The sequence below is a fragment of the Equus przewalskii genome, chromosome 5 (genome assembly GCF_037783145.1).
Source record: "Equus przewalskii isolate Varuska chromosome 5, EquPr2, whole genome shotgun sequence".
Taxonomy (NCBI): Eukaryota; Metazoa; Chordata; class Mammalia; order Perissodactyla; family Equidae; genus Equus; species Equus przewalskii.
Genome location: NC_091835.1, coordinates 47,690,175 through 47,707,158, shown reverse-complemented (window position 1 = coordinate 47,707,158; position 16,984 = coordinate 47,690,175). Strand labels below are relative to the sequence as shown.

Sequence of the window (16,984 nt, the reverse complement as noted above, 5' to 3'; positions counted from 1 at the left end):
CCTAATCAGGTAACTTCTGTGCGTCAGCAACTTGATCACTAAATTGCCAGCAAGAAGAAAACACCATTCTTCTCCACGGCCACCACCTCACCACATGCTTGCATGTCATAGCTGAGTCAGATCTGAAGTACTTAATCCCTTACATTTAAAGAGAAGTCATTGAAATTTCATCATTAAACCTTAGACTAGAATCTCTACTTCTAGTTTCGGGCAGATTGTTTTCAAGAGTAGATGAATGGCTTAGCCTGCTTCATGGTGATAGTGATTCATTTGAATAAGTAATTGGAGAGAGGAGATATGAGGTCAATAAAGAGGAAGCTGTAAATAAAATTACCACCAGAAGTATCTTACCATGCACTAACAGCTACAGATATAAAACAATCACGTTTAGTTCCATCTCCTCCATTGACGCCAGTGGCACTGCCAACAAAGCACAGATGCACACCACATGAGCAGGTGCAAAGATGATTTCACGAGCTGTGTGATGGCTGGCTGGAAACAGTAGTGGGCCCATCCCACACTGGAACTGTGCATCTGTTATATATCCAGCATTTCGTTATGGAAAATCTTTGTATTCATTTAACCCCTTTGGCGGTGCATTTATTTAGCTGGGATAAATATTTCATGAATATTCATTAGTGTACCGTATTTACATAGTTACTAAGCTGTTGGACACTGCAGCCAATATTCTAAACCAGAACTCTGTATTAACCACCACTCTTGTACAACTAAAGTACCAGGACGATTGATGTTCATAATGACCATAAAGTATTACACTACTTTGAAGTTCCTTCTACATCAAAGGAAATAAATTCATCTCCAAATTAAATCTCAACTGAAAGTTAAAATGGTAATGAGATACCATGTCTGGTTTATTAAATTGGCAAAGATTAAGAGAAATGATGACAGTATGAGGAAATGGGCCCTCAAACACTGCTTATGGGAATGTAAACTAGCAGAAACGTTTTTTTTTTTTTTGGTGAGGAAGATTGGCCCTGAGCTAACATTTGTTGCCAATCTTCCTCTTTTTTTGCTTGAGGAAGACTGTCACTGAGCTAACATCTGCCAGTCTTCCTCTATTTTGTATGTGGGATACTGCCACAGCATGGCTTGATGAGCAGTGTGTAGGTCTGCACCCAGTATCTGAACTAGCAAACCCTGGGCCACCAAAGCAGAGCACATGAACTTAACCACTATGCCACCAGGTGGCCCTAGCACAAACTTATTAGAGAAGAGTTGTCAAGATATGTTAAAAGCCTTAACAATAATAACGAATACTAAAATGTGCTTATTATGTCTTAATATTTTAAGTGTTCTGCGTTTATTACCTAATTAACCCTAAAAATATCCCTATGAAATAGGGCTTATTATTAGCCGCATTTAAAAGATGAAAACACTGAGTCCCAGAGATTAATTAACCTATCCAAAGTCACACAGTTGGTAGATGGCAGATAAAATTGTCTTTCTCTTCCACTTCCTCTTCTAGGAGTTTATACTAAGGAAATGAAAAAAGATACATGTGAAAATGTACCTACAGGGATTATAGCATTTTTAATAAAAAATTTGCAAATGAACGAAATATTCCTTTGTAAAGATTATGGCATATCCATGTGGCAAACTGCTGTAAAGCCCTTTTTGAAATCATAATTTGAAGAAAATGGAAAATGACTATGCATAGTAAGATATTGTGCTGGCTTTTCCTGTTCGCACGGCCCAAATTTCCCAACCCCCATTCCGTGCCCCGAGAGGCTGACCCCTACAGACTGCCTCACCTGGCCTCCCTTCAAGGCTGGGTTGCAGTTGGTTTCTGCCAACAAGAAGCACTAACAGAAGACTAGAATGGAAGGAGGGAAAGAAGAGATGGAGACAAGGTTCTTTCTTTTCCCATGATCACCCTGCACTTGTGGCGGGAGTTGTGTCCCTTCTGGTCTACAGCTGCTGCCTGAAGCCCTCCTCCAGGACACTAGCTTTCATTGGGCTCCAATAACATTATTTTTCCCCGGACCCCCTCAGGCTAGGGAGGTAATAAGCCACCAGTGTTAGTTGCCAAGTGGTTTAACCTCCCTTGTTGGCTCCGGAAGCCCTGCCCACACTTATAAATCATCCTTCATTGAGGTCTCTTCAGCATAAGCAGCTGAGAAAAATTCTGTTGCTAACAGGAACCCTAACTGTGAGGGACGGGGACTCGGGTGAGAGATGTGTTTCAGCTTAGAAAAAATCTGATAGACTAGATGAGAAAATGCTGCCAGTGTTTACCTTTGGGTGGTGAGATTATGAGTTATTTATTTTAATCTTTATTTATAGACACTGAGAAAAGAGAGGACTTTGTTCACATCCTGGTTCAAAATTTACTGTATTGAAAACATTGGACAAATCATCTAATGTCACGTAGTCGTTTATAAGGTAAAAATAATAATGTCTACTTCTTCAGGTTTTTATAGACATTAAGATAATCCACGTAAAGACCTAAGGGTGCAGTAGGTGTTCATATGATGTCTCGTTTTTAACAACTTCCTAATACATAATTATTTGTGTGGTGAAATTGAATAACGTAATAAAAATACATATCAAAAAATGCTGAAAATTATCAAAGGCTATATAAATGTATATTTTGAAAGTGTAAAATGAACAAAAAACAACTTCCACACATATCTGAAATATTTTTGGTAATCTTTTGAAATTACCAAACATTTAATTATCACATGGAATATAGGTGTAAAATGAAAGGAACAGAAAGCCATTCTTGGTTTGCTCAGACAGTGAAGAGCTAGCTCTATAGAGATGTAAACACAATTTCTTGGAAACTAACGTGTTCTTCATGGATGTTAGCTTGCAAATTGTCACAATGAAGGTAAAAAGCACATTCCAGAGCATCCACGAGACACAATCCTTCTTTTGACAATAAATACAAATTTAATTTTGCTTTGGAGCTATTTGCAGTCAAACTTGCAAGCCATTCACCTTTTGGTCCTGTAGCTCATGTATGACTCACAGTATTCATTCGAACACTCTCCCTCCCACCCCAATCAAGGCCGGGTGGCGTAAAGATTGGCATCATTCAATTCCAAAAGTCCCACTGTTTAAATGGTAACTTTTTCCACTGCTCTTCCCTAAAATGAGTGACTGGATAAAATAATCAACAATTTCCTAATAAAACCAAATAAAATTAATGAGAATTCCTCCAAGCTGAAGATTTGAAAGGAGCCAACACCATTGAAATGTCTGAAGCCAGACAGGGCCTAAGGAGTTCACAAGTTCATTCATTATGGGAAACTGAAGGAAATGTGGTCAGACCTGCTGTCAGTTTAAAGAATATCACTGAAGCTTTGCAAAAATGATGTATGTTCCCATTCAAACATACCAACAGCTATTGAACTTCATTTCCTTTTTAAACATGAACTTTGCTATCCTCAACTGCTGATGGGTGAGGAAATGCTTTAACCCACAGGGCATTTTTGGTTCACTGACAAATGTATTCACAAGCAGCAGACACTTCCCACAAACATGTTTTTATGTGTAAGATCTCAAGTAGACAACCATTTCAAAGGCCTGGCCTCTCTTTATGCATTTTCTCATTCCAGAATCCCAGCCATCTTCCCATCCCAACAGCTCCTTTCTCGTCATGTGTCTGTTTTGTGCTGCTCTCTTACCATCTTCTATGATTAGTATCTTCATCATCAAAATTGAGTCACATTATCACTCTCCTTGATGCTTTTTATGTGTGCCTTAGGTTCTTGCAGCCCTTTTCAGCCTGACATTGGGCAGTTGATTTGCTTTACTGGCTTGAATTTCCTCTGTAACGTCAAGCAAACTCAGCCCAGCAGCAGGACACGCGGCCTCAGCACCCAAGACTTTCACACTTCACATAATTCACAGTCATGGGAACTTGCCATCCAAAAAATAAAAGTCGCAAGTTGCTTCTGGGCTGACTCTAAACAAATCTATCAGGGAAAAATAAAATTCAGCTTCCACTCTTGTATCTGGCAACTGGTAAAGACTAAACACTTGAAAATTTCCAGGGTAAGATGGGGAGACTATTTGCACTGTTATTTTCCTGCAATTTTTTCTTGCTTAAAACCAGTGGAAACAAGGTAAGGTCATGTGGAAAATTCCCAAGCCTATTGAAATATATAGTACAAACCTCGATGCACATTTAAAGATACATATGCAATATTTGTGAGCATTACAACATCTTCATAACAAACCACCAGAGAAGGTGACATAGTTCAGCATCTACTGGTTCAATGACTTATAACTAAATGTCATTTGGATGGAACCATTCTTCTCTAATTATCTCTTAATGTGCTTTGAAGACTATCAGGATAAAGAAGTTACAGGACAGAATACGAATATAATTTGATGAATTCTAATTATTGCTGTCATGACTGATGGTTTTTCCTCCAGTTGTGTAAGTTGATTCACAGTTAGTTCCTGTTACTTCTAAACTACATACGGTAATATGGCACGTACTCCAACAAGAGGACAGGCACGTGTCAACCAACAGTAAGTACAAAGAACCTGAGCCCTAGAAAAAAATAAAAGACATGGTAACTTGTGCTCAAGGAGAATTTCTCTTTCCAAAAGCTGTAAGCTATAAAATATAAATTTAGCTTTCTTCAATTCCTGATGGAAAAGTAAATACTTAAACTCCAAGGCACACTGATAAGAGGATTACTTTTTCAACAGCATTCCTCCTTCTCTGTAATGCTAGGTCGCATTAAGCCAAAAAGAAATATTGACTCCCTGGTGCCAATTCACTTCTTCCCTTCTGTGATATTTGCCTAGACCATGCTCACATCCTGCTGCCATTACCTCTCCCTCTCAGCTGTTTAATCAGACTTTAGATGACCTGGGATAGCGTGATATCACAGATAGAAGGTGCTCACATATTTACTCAGTGAACGAATGAATGACTTGATTGCAAATTATTAAATATAGGAAAATTAGAGTGGACACTATTTAGTACTTTGCAGAAGCAATCCAAGTAACTCAATTCCCATACAAACACTGCTAGCTACTCTCTTACGCTCAATTCTCAGCTATTGAAACACAGTTCACTCTCGCTCTCTCTCTTTTTTATCACAATGGTTTGGATACTCTCATAAAGAAATTTAGGGATATCTGACATACTCTGTTTTCTGTTTTTTATCTAATATATCTAAACTTGTTGCTGCTGCTTTTGCAGCACCATTATTCTAAGGGCTAAGTTGAAATTGAAAAACAAATCACTAAAGGTTTTGGCTGCCTTTGCTATTTCCACTTCCATATGACCTTATATATTCATACCCTGGAAGCTACCACTCACACAGGCTTTAGATTCTTTTCTTTTTTTTGTTGAGGAAGACTGGCCCTGAGCTAACATCCATGCCCATCTTCCTCTATTTTATACGTGGGACACCTACCACAGTACGGCTTTTTGCCAAGCAGTGCCATGTCCACAACCGGGATCCGAACCGGCGAACCCCAGGCCACTGAGAAGAGAAACATGTGAACTTAACCACTGTGCCACCTGGCTAACCCCTATAGGCTTTAGACTTTTATAGTCCTGCTTAGTGAGTAAGTGAATGAGACAGTCAGAACTTTTTATTCTGAAAGAAATCATTGAGAAAAGCTTTCCATTGTGTCATGTATTATAAAAGTTCTGTTTTTAACTTCAGATTGCATTAAAAATCACCCCAAAACCCTATAGGTTTTTTATCTTTTCTATCACAGGCAAATAACATGGAGAGAGCTACTTGCTCTATAATCACACAAATATAAAAAGTGGGAACAAGCTTCAAAAAGCTCGTGGTGAATCTACATACATATTCAAGCACTAGGCATGATGGATGTCCTCCTGCTCTCGCGTCTTTCCTCTTAGGGTACTACCCAGACTAGGCTCTCATACCTGGCTGCATTCTGTTATACTATACCCCTAAACACAGACCAGATGACCATGATCTCAACACCATTTATTTTAACTCAAATCAAAATAAAAGTTCCCAAGAGCAGACCAGAACTGGTTTGAGCCAAAATTGATCCAGTCTCAGAGATTATTTTGCCAGGTCCAAGAGGTGTAGACAAATATGTATGTGTGTGTGTGTGTGTGTGTGTGCAGAAATGGCTTCAAGATAAATCCGTATAAACAAAATGCCACTGGATTCTACAAAGTAATTGAAAACTGTTTCATGACCAGTATCCATTTGCGGATAACTCATCTAAAACTTTAGAGATTATTAAATTCTTTCTCTCTTGTGTTCCTTCTAAGCATGTACATCTTACATGTTAATCAACATTCCCCCATTCACTCTGAACTGTCCAAGGGCCCTTGGATTCTCAGACCTAATAATCTAATTTCAAGCATCCTCCGGCACCTCTCCTCCTACCAGGACGACTGATGCTTATAAAGATTCTGCTGTGTTTCTTCCTATACCTACTTTACTTTATTCTAATTATGCAATTTAAATTTATAAGTGATGCAATATAAATATGAAAAACACTATTTCTATTTAATCTAAGTGTTTTGAAAATATATGATGAAGGAAATTGATTTTAAAAATAATAATTTCTATTAAGTTAAACATGGGTAAAACAACAGTAGAAATTTAGGAAAAAATTAAATATTTAGAAAGCTTCTGAACTCATATTGCTCTAAAACTGTATGTCAGAGCTTACTCCACTTTAAAGAAAAGAAAATTAGAAACTGGAGACCATGCATAATGATTTATTCAAGAAACTTGAATGTCTACCAATAGATGCACATGGATAAACAATACTTGACAGTACAAAAGATTGCTCAATGAAGAGGTGTGCACAAGTGTGAATGTGTGAATGGGGTAAAATATAATGTTTGAGGTATTTAGTATCACTTTTTGTATATCTGGGCTTTTTGCAATTAGCTAATCAACTTTGGACTTTGATTGCTTTGCTAAGAAGTCCCCACTCTACGTAAAAGACATTTACATAAGATGTAAAAAATTATACAACTATTGGCTTGAATAGCCACTCCCTTTCCACTCCTTTACAGTGAAGATTCCAGATCTAAGACAAGACACTCCCCCGAATACTAATCTGAACCAGTCAAATGCAGGACAAGTTTTTACCATTGCTCTGGGGTTTGGAGATGCTGCCAGGTTAGGTTACCACACTTACATGCGCAATCCTTTCTTTAGATTGTTTTTCTTCTAGGAGCCTAGGAAACTAAGACAAACCCCGAGTCTCACTCACCATCAGAACAAGCCCTACATCTTCTATCTCACTCTTTCTGCCCTTCTTGCTCTTCCATCAGTGCAGCCAGAATGCTGACAAAGCCAGTGAGAAGGCCCAAGCTTCTACTTCTTTGGCTCAGCTTCCAAACTCTTCTTTACATGTGGTCAAAACGGGATGAGCACAAGCTACTCTGAAGACCTTGCCATTTTGCTTCCTTTCAAATCTTTATACTCACTCTCACTGGCAAGGCTTCTCTCTGCTCAGGATGACCCCAGGCCAGCAGCTTAGACCAGCTATGCTCTAGACATGTGCTCAATGCTTTCACTCATCATTCCTTTGATTCCTATGGTAGATGCAAGTGTGTCCTTTTTCCCATTTGGAATGAGAAGTTCCAAAATTCAATTTTGGGAGTAAAGGAAAATAGGTAAAGAAAGGCCTATTGGCTGGCTTTGTTACAATGTTTTTTAGGCTCAACTGGTATAGAAAACAGATCCCTCCAGAATCCTCCAGTCTAGCCTAGTAGAATCCTACAATGCTATCCAACAATCAAGTTGATAATAAAGAGTTATTTTGCCTTGCCTTTTTTGAAAACAAATCTCCCTCAGGAATTCATACAAAAGTGCTAAGCTCAGGGCCAGCCTGGTGGCATAGTGGTTAAGTTCCCATACTCCGCTTAAGTGGCCTGGGGTTTGCAGGCTTAGCTCCCGGGTGTGAACCTATACACCACTCATCAAGCCATGCTGTGGCAGAGTCCCACATATAAAATAGAGGAAAACTGGCACAGATGTTAGTTTAGGGACAATCTTCCTCAAGCAAACAGAGGAAGATTGGCAATGGATGTTAGCTCAGGGCCAATCTTCCTCAACAACAAGAAAAAAAGTGGTAAGCTCAAGAAAGCTCCCCTGGCCGATCATGATCATAACATTGTATTAATATTATTTCTTAAAAACAATCTCAGTGATCAGAACCAACAGTAACACAGAGATCATATGTTATGACTTGTAGTTAAATTAGCATTACCCTCCCAGCAGTTTCTAATCCTGTCATTTATAGATTATAATACGTTCAAGATAATGAAAAATAAATCATTGCTGAATAGCATATTAAATGGTAGCCTTCTAATCCCATATCTTGTTCTGAAAGTGGTATCACTGGTGAGGAAACTACAGCAAAGGTTAGAAGAAATTTTTTTTTAAGAAATTTTTTTTAATACAACTGTATCTTTATTCAATTCTTATGGTAACTGGTACCTGCCTCTTAATGCTGACAAATTTGAATATGACTACAGGGCCATTCCAAGCCTTCTAAAACTTCAAAAAATTTTGTAGAACTCACCATTCCAAACACTAGACTATAAAAATTGGACATGATACATTTCCCAGACTGCCTAAGTAATATTTATGAAGAGTTCTATGTGCAGATATGGTCTAAGTATTTTATATGTATTACTTTGTTTAATCCTTACAGCTAACAAATGTTGTTTTAAATATAAGTAAAACGAGGCATAGAGAGTTTCGATAAATTTCAGTAAGTTGCCCGAAATCTCAAGTACTAAGAAATAAAGGGAGATGCAAATGCAAGTAGTCTGGCTTCAGAGGCTCTGCTCATAGCCACTGTTGAAAACCTACATCAAAAATGAATCAAAACAAAGTTCCACTCCCCAAATATATGTGCTAGGTAAGGGAATAATTATGCCATCAATAAAGTTACAATTTAGTTGTGGTAAAAATACAAGTCATAAATGCTTCAAAATGAGGCTTAACATAATTAATGGAAATGGCCTTGAGAAAAAAACTATTCAGTTGCTTGCCATTGTTTACTGTTTCATGAACTTTTATATGTTGCATAGTTTTATGAGGTATTTGAAAAAGCTTATAGGAATATATAGCTAAATAAATAAATAAATAATAAAAATTAGAGGAGATAGCAAAGTAAAAGCTTAAGAAAAACACAAATAACATGAACTGTATGATATTATATGTTTATTAAGGTTTATTAAGGTAAAATTCCTGATAGCCAAAAAAGAAAAATGATCATTTACATGACTCCCATTGTCCATAAAAAGAAAACATACCACCTTCACAAAAAGTCAAATTTTCCACAGACTCTTATATGTCAAAAAATTTTATGGTATTTGGAACTTTTTTATTCTACATCAGAAAATTACAGAATCCTTAATGAAAGTTGAGTTTAGGAGGATTTCGGAAGTCAAAAGAAGTATGGGCAACGCAATTCTAGGTAGGGGGAGAAGAAAAGCAATAACACGAAAGCATGAAATACGTTTCTGTGTTTGAGACATGGTAGACTGACACAGTTGGAGTAGTGTTTCATAAAGAATCTTCCGTGGAATGCTCACTCAAATGACAAAAAAAAACAAAAGATTTCCATTGTCAAAATAAGTTGAAGAAATGCTGGGTTAAAAAACTAATAATTGGGGGCCGGCCCCATGGCTGAGTGATTAAGTTTGTGTGCTCCACTTCAGCAGCCCGGGGTTTGGCTGATTAGGATCCTGGGCACGGACGTGGCACCGCTCATCAGGCCATGGTAAGGCGGTGTCCCACATGCCACAACTAGAAAGACCCACAACTAGGATACACAACTACGCACTGGGGGCTTTGGGGAGAAGAAAGAAAAAACAACAACTAATAATTGGAGGTTGCTTTTTTGGGCTAGGATGAAATAGCTGTACCAAACTAGCCTACTTCAAAAACAAAAGCAAAACAAAAAACAAAAATTATACACATAAAGCTCCTTGAAGTCATTGGGAAGCAACTAAGGCAACCAAGAGCTGAGGGGCCAACCTCCTAAAGGGAAAGAAGTAAACAGAGGTGAGCCCTACCTTAGTCTGCTGCTTTGTCCCTTTGGGGCACTTGCCAATTCACAGATCAAGGCACAGAATCCAAATAAAAAGCAGTGGCTTGGAACTTGTGGCTGTGTCACTAGACTAAAGAGACAAAAATAGAAGTTCAGGGATAGGAAGGCAGCCAGGACTTGAGGGGCCAAGATCCTGAAGAAAAGGGCACCATGCAGTAGTGATTCTAAAATCTTGCATGCAATTTCCACTTCAAGTGACTTACCAGCTCCTTAGCTGTACAGCATAAGTTGCCAAAGAAACAGAAAGAAGCTGCTGAGATGTTTAAAAGGCAAGTAGAGATTTGGATCATCTGGGGAAAAAGGAAATCTGAGTTAGAGGATCTGTCTACAAAGAAAGGTCCTGATAAATATGCCAGAATTTCTGTTAAGACTTCTGAAGGACTAAACTTTTAGATAAGGACAAAACTGAAATTGGGACTCAACTGAATCAAGGTGATCTTCCTGTATTTCAGCTGCTTTCTGGATGAAAATTAAATTCTCTCCAGAGAAAGATAACATAATCAGGGACTTCTAAAATTTTTATACAAATGTCTAGCATTCATTTAAAAATTAACAAGAAGTCAAGAAACAGAATTATGCAACTAAAAATTGAAAGGAAAAAGAACAATAGAAAATAGAAAAAGTTTTTTTCTAAATGATAAAAAATATCAATAGAAAACAGTAGGAAAAAACAATAGAAAAAGATACATAGGTGACCCAGGGGAGTTGTTAGCAATGGCTTAAAAATATCTATGATCAATTTGTTCAGCAAAATAGAGTAAAAACATGGAGAAGCTGACTATGTTCTTAGAATTCATAAATAGGGATAAAATTTTAATTCTAGAAGTGAAAAATAACCAAAACTAAGAATTTGGCAAATTAGACACATCAGAGAATAGGAATACTGAACACAGGTGAGTAAAACAATATTAAGATTAAGGTACATAGAGAAAAGAGAATGAAAAGTACAGAAGAGAGCATAACACACATACAAAACAAAGTAAAAAGACCTAAAATGGGTATAACTGTAGTCTCAAAAAGAGAATGAGAGAAGAGACCAAAAGCAAAATTGTCAGATGACAATTTCCTAAAACTGATAAAATCATCAGTCTATGGATTCAAAAAGTATTATGAACTCAAAACAGTTCAAATTCAATAAAAAGCATACCTAGGCATATCCAACAAAGAAAATTCTTAAAAACCGCCAAAGGAAAAGGCACCTCACTTTTAAAGAAACAGCACCAAGACTGATGAAGTCATTTTCAGTGAAAATGATGAAGATCAGAAGGTAACAGAATGCTATCTGCAAAGTGCTAAAAGAAAATTATCACCAAACTATTTTTCTATACTCAGGAAAAAAATATTTTTTATTAAAATACTTGACAATTATAGCACAAAAGAAAACAGTGTTAAATGGAGTACAGTAGTAATAAATAGAACAAAGTGTGCTATAATTCCAGGATTGTTTTGGAAGTGAGAAATATACTAATTTAATGTCTCTAAAAATTAAAGGTACATATGGTAAACCAGGCTTTGAAAATAAACAATACATTTTTTAATAACCTATGGGTCAAAGAAGAAGCAATATAAAAAAAGAAAATAGTTTCAAGTAAATGATAATAAAAATGACATATCAAACTGTGTGAATGTGGCCCAAGCAGTTCCCTGAAAAAAGCCTTGTAAGACTGTTCAAGAAAAAAGAAAAGCACAAATTATTAATATGGGGAATGAAAAAAGGAGACATCACTACAGATCTGACACACATTGTAAGATAAATTATAAGGGAATATTATGAATAATGCAATAAATTTGAAAATTTAGATGAAATAAGCAAATTTCTGGAAAAACACAACTTCCAAACTGACACAATACCAAGTAGAAATTTTGAATATTACTAAATATAGTAAATAAATTGAATTTATAATTTATATAGTCTCATTAAGAAAAACCTTCAGGTTCAGATGAATTCACCAAGAAATTCTTCCAAATATTTAACAAAGATAACACAAATCTTACACAAACTTTTCCAGAAAATAGAAACTCCTTTATGAAGGCAGCATAACCTTGACACCAAACATCATAATGGCATAGTAAGAAAGGAAGATTACAGACCAATCTCACGCATAAACATAGATGTAAAAATCCTAAAGAATGACACTGAAAATTCGGAAGCAGACATACACACACATGGCCAGCAGATTTATGTTAAAAAGTACCTCTGCAATGCAGTGGGAGAAAGAACAGACATTTCAACAAATGAATGTTTTTAATTTTTAATTTCTGTTTTTTTTAAACAATCAGAGTAGCAGAAGGTAAGGCAAGCCCTCTGGCCCTCGAGCCTTATCTGTTGCCATGGGAAGCTGTTCTTGAGTGAACGGAATTGTAACCAGAGTCCCTGAGAATCTCTCCAGAATCCAAGCCCCACTCAGGTCTCACACGCACTAACTTGGCCTTGTTTCCAAAGCCCCAGCATTGGGAGTGGGCTGGAATGCAGCATGTTGATCTAAGGAAGCCAGGCCATGTTGTGGAGGGTGTATATTCCCCTAGCAATGGTCTCCTGAGCCTCTCAACGCTGCGATGGCCATGGGGATTTGGCTCACCAGGATTGTTGCTGGAACACAGTTTCCATAGTAACCAGGGTTCTGCTGCCTCAGGGTTACCAAGAATATCAGCTGGAAAAATTAATTTTTAGCCCTTATCTCACACCAAACACAAAAACAAGTTTCAGATGGATTGTGAACTGAAGGCAAAACATTAAACAATCAAGCCTCTAGCAGATAACCTAGAAGAATAATTTTATGTCTGGAGGGTAGGAAAAGATGTTTTTAAACAGGAAATAACTAACCATAATGTAGATTTAAAAAATTGGACTACATTAAAATTAAGAACTTTCATCATAAGACACCATAAATAAGTAAAAAAAGCAAACCAAGGACCAGGAGAAGATATTTACAATATATACATCTGACAAAGGATTTGACTGCATAATATAGAAAGAACTTCTACAAATCAATAAGAGAAGGAAAGACAAACCAATTTTTTTTTAAATGAGCAAAACAGTAGAAGGACTCCATATAAAAGCTATTCAAGTACCCAACTAGCATATGAAAAGGTATTATATCTTATCAGGGAAAAGCAAATTAAATTCACAATGAGACACCACTATACACACAATAAAAGAGATAAAATTTTTAAACTCCATCAATATTAAATGCTGAGAATGCAGAGCAACTGGAACCCTCATATATTGATGTGAGATTTTTAACTGGTACGATCACTGTGAAAAACTTTTTAGCAATATCTCAAAAAGAAAAAAAACCCATACACATACTTTATCATCCAGCAATTCTACTCCTAACAAGAAATGTGTACATCTGTTCTCCAAAAGATGTGTACAAGATGGTTCATAGCAGCACTATTTTTCATGATCCAAAACAGGAAATAACCCAAATGCCTGACAAATAAAAATGGCAAGCAATAGGATATATTGGAGTATATGAGGAAGCCATTTGGTATAAACCTAATTCGGCCTGACCTTATCTTTCCAAAAGGCCTGACCGAGGCCGTTGAGCATGCATCGTATATCTGCTTTAGAGATTCCCTATGGCAAGAGCAAAGGCCCTTGAGATAAAGGTGCAACTTCTCTCCCCCTCCCAACGTTGGCATCCCCTTAAGAATTAAGTATCTTTCCTGAGGCTAGGAACTGATTGCTGTGCTCACCTGTGACTGCCCAGCTTGAGACAATGCACTTGCCTCCTGCTGCGCCCACTGAGATAGCAGACCCACTGCCTGCTGTGTCCATTGAGTGCTGTGCTGACGGGGCTATCTTGTGACTGTTGTGGGAGGGACATTTCAATCATATGTGAGACACGCTCTTTGAGGGTATATAACCACCCTGTGTATCCCCACTTCTTTGAAGCGCTCTGTTCCTTTGTGGAAAGACTCTCCCGGGTTATAATCCTAAAGTTTAAGCTCAGAATAAACTCACGCAAATTTTCATTTATAGATTGGTTATGGATTATTTTCATCGACATGCCCATAAATAGTAGAAGGGATAAGTAAATTATATATTCATACAATGGAATATCACAGAGCAGGAACTGGCAACCCTTTTCTTTAAAGGGCCAGAAAATAAATGTTTTAGGCTTTGTAGGCCATATATGTTCCCCATTGCATATCTTTCTCTCTATATTTTTTACAACAATGTATTTTGAAAAATATCAAAATCATTCTTAGCTCAGAAGCTGTAAGAAATAGGTGCAGAGCTGGATTAGGCCTGTGGGTGATGCTTCGCCAACCCCTGGCCTAGAGCAATGCAACGAATTATGTGACTACATGGATGAATGTCACAACTATGACACTGAGAAAAAGATGACAGACACAAAAGAAAACATACTCTGATACTACTTACATAAAGCTTGAAAAGAAGCAAAACTCATCTATGGTGACAGAAGCCTGAATAGTGTGGTGGCATGAAGAGGGCTTCCAGAGTACAGGAAATAGTCTCAGTCTTGATTTGGATAGTGCCTGTGTTATCCTAAGTGTTCACTTTGCAAGAATTCATAGACCTGTACCCTTAAGATCTATGCACTTTAGTATGTTTATGCTTACTTCAATAAAAAGTTACCAAAAAATAACAATCTTCTTTGCTATGGGACTTCTCAGACCATTTAAGACACTAGTGTGCATTTTGAAGTTCCCAGAAGGATGTGAAAAATGTAACATTTTGCAAATTTATTTAATCACAGAATGTTTTCCCCAGAACACCTCTCAAAACTGATATAACTCTTCGAGAGGAAGATAAAAATTGGACTAGAACCCAAGGTGTATAAAAGTGTACAAGAGAGGATGAAAATGAAATAATAGGTTGAGATCATAGAACCTTCCAATGGCATATCTTCAAATGGCATATCTAGTGTTAACTTTTATCTTGTAGGCAACTGTTTAAGGATTTTAAGTGGGAGAGGGACGAGATCAGATCCGTGGCTTTAAAAGGTAATACTGTCCATAGAGTGAGAGTAACTGGATGGAGAAAGAGAGACACGTTGGAAAAGAGCAGAGAAAACCACTGGGTGGGGATTAGTTAGTGATGTTCCTGGAATGCAGTGGCAAGGGCGGAATCAGAGCAGCAGTGATGAGAGTGAGATAACTAAACAGGTTCAAGAAAAAACAAATGCATTGGTTGGTCAACAAATCACTGGTGATAGAGAAATACACTTGTCATATTTTTAAGAAGAAACATACTCTTATTCTATGGCTTCTATTACCAGTTACTTCAAGCCTAGAATTCTACGTTATCAGTAAATATAAGGTACAAAAGACACAGCCCAGGAGTTCTGCAGAGGAGTGCTTAGGGAGGATAAACTGCTTGAAAAGGGGCCCTTGAGGGTTCGTCTTACAACCATATTTGCATAGCAATGCCCCGTGTTTATTTAGGTGAAGTTTTATCAGCCTACATTTGCAGAGCCAAAAGCGTGTTTTAACTTAGAACATATGTTTATTTGCGGGTGATTGGGGAAGGGGATGATGAAGATTTGTGGGAAGTCAAAATCTCCCCATCTGGCCACTCCCTTGCCTCGGGATTTAAATTAATTTGTAACATTTTAATGACATCATTCATTGTTAAATTAGCAGTTTTCCAGGCTCTGCTATCTGCCGCCAAAGTGTCAAAGATAATAGTGACCCTACATAAATGTTTTGCCTTAAAATGGCTTTATTTGGAAAAATAAGCACACAAAAAAAGGCAGGTGAATACATAATGGATGAAGCATGACAGACTGTTATTCAGCCTCATTTACATCTATGGTTTCTACACGAGATGTTATCATGGGGCCTGTGTTAAACTCAATAATGGTCCCCCAAATATATTCACATCCTAATCCCAGGCACCCACAAATGTTATTTTATATGGCAAAAGGGATTTTGCAGATGCAATCAAGATAAGGATCTTAAATGAAGATTATCCAGGATTATCTGGGTGGGTGCTCATAAGAGGGACACAGAAGTGAGAGTCAGAGAAGGTGATATGATGACAGATGCAGAGATTGGGGTTACACTCTTTGAAGATGGAGAATACAGGCAACCACTGGAAACTGAAGACGACAAGGAAACACTTTCCTTCTCTAGAGTGTCCAGAAGGAGCCAGCCCAGGTGGCACCCTGACTTTAGCCCAGTGAAACTGATTTTGGACTTCTGACCTCCAGACCCATAAGAGAAAAAATTCGTGTTGTTTTAAGCTGTAAAATTTGTGGAAATTTTTTACAGCAGCAATAGGAAACTAACACAGCATCCTAGAGAAATGCTTATCAAACCTGGTGCACTTCAGAATCACCTGGGCAGTTTGTTAAATGTACAAATTCTTGGATCCCATTCTCAGAAATTCTGATTTCCTAGATCTCTGATGAGACACAGAAATCTAAAATTTTTTTTATTAAGATTATGATAGATTACAGCCTTGTGAGATTTCAGTTGTACATTATTGTTAGTCTTGTTGTGGGTACACCACTTCCCCCTTTGTGCCCTCCCCCGACCCCCCCTTTTCCCTGGTAACCACCGATCAGTTCTCCTTGTCTATATGTTATCTTCCACCTATGAGTGGGGTCATATATAGTTCGTCTTTCTCTGTCTGGCTTATTTCACTTAGCATAATACCCTCGAGGTCCATCCATGTTGCTGCGAATGGACCAATTTTGTCCTTTTTTATGGCGGAGTAGTATTCCATTGTGTATATATACCATATCTTCTTTATCCAATCATCAGTTTCTGGGCATTTAGGTTGGTTCCACGTCTTGGCTATTGTAAACAATGATGCGATGAACATAGGGGTGCAAAGGACTCTTGGGATTTCTGATTTCAGGTTCTTAGGATAGATACCCAGTAGTGGGATGGCTGGGTCATAAGGTATTTCTATTTTTAACTTTTTGAGATATCTCCATACTATTTT

General features: G+C 37.5%; 1 long non-coding RNA gene across 1 annotated transcript in view; it reads right to left on the bottom strand.

Annotated features, from left to right (window-relative positions):
• The window catches only part of LOC139083525 (uncharacterized), a 330,299-nt gene that overhangs the window by 223,502 nt on the left and 89,813 nt on the right, over positions 1 to 16,984 (bottom strand). Inside the window, exons 3-4 of the long non-coding RNA XR_011540326.1 lie at positions 10,266 to 10,352; positions 10,028 to 10,132 (exon numbers count right to left, since the gene is read on the bottom strand). This is a non-coding gene — a long non-coding RNA (uncharacterized lncRNA). The remainder of the gene's footprint in view (positions 1 to 10,027; positions 10,133 to 10,265; positions 10,353 to 16,984) is intronic.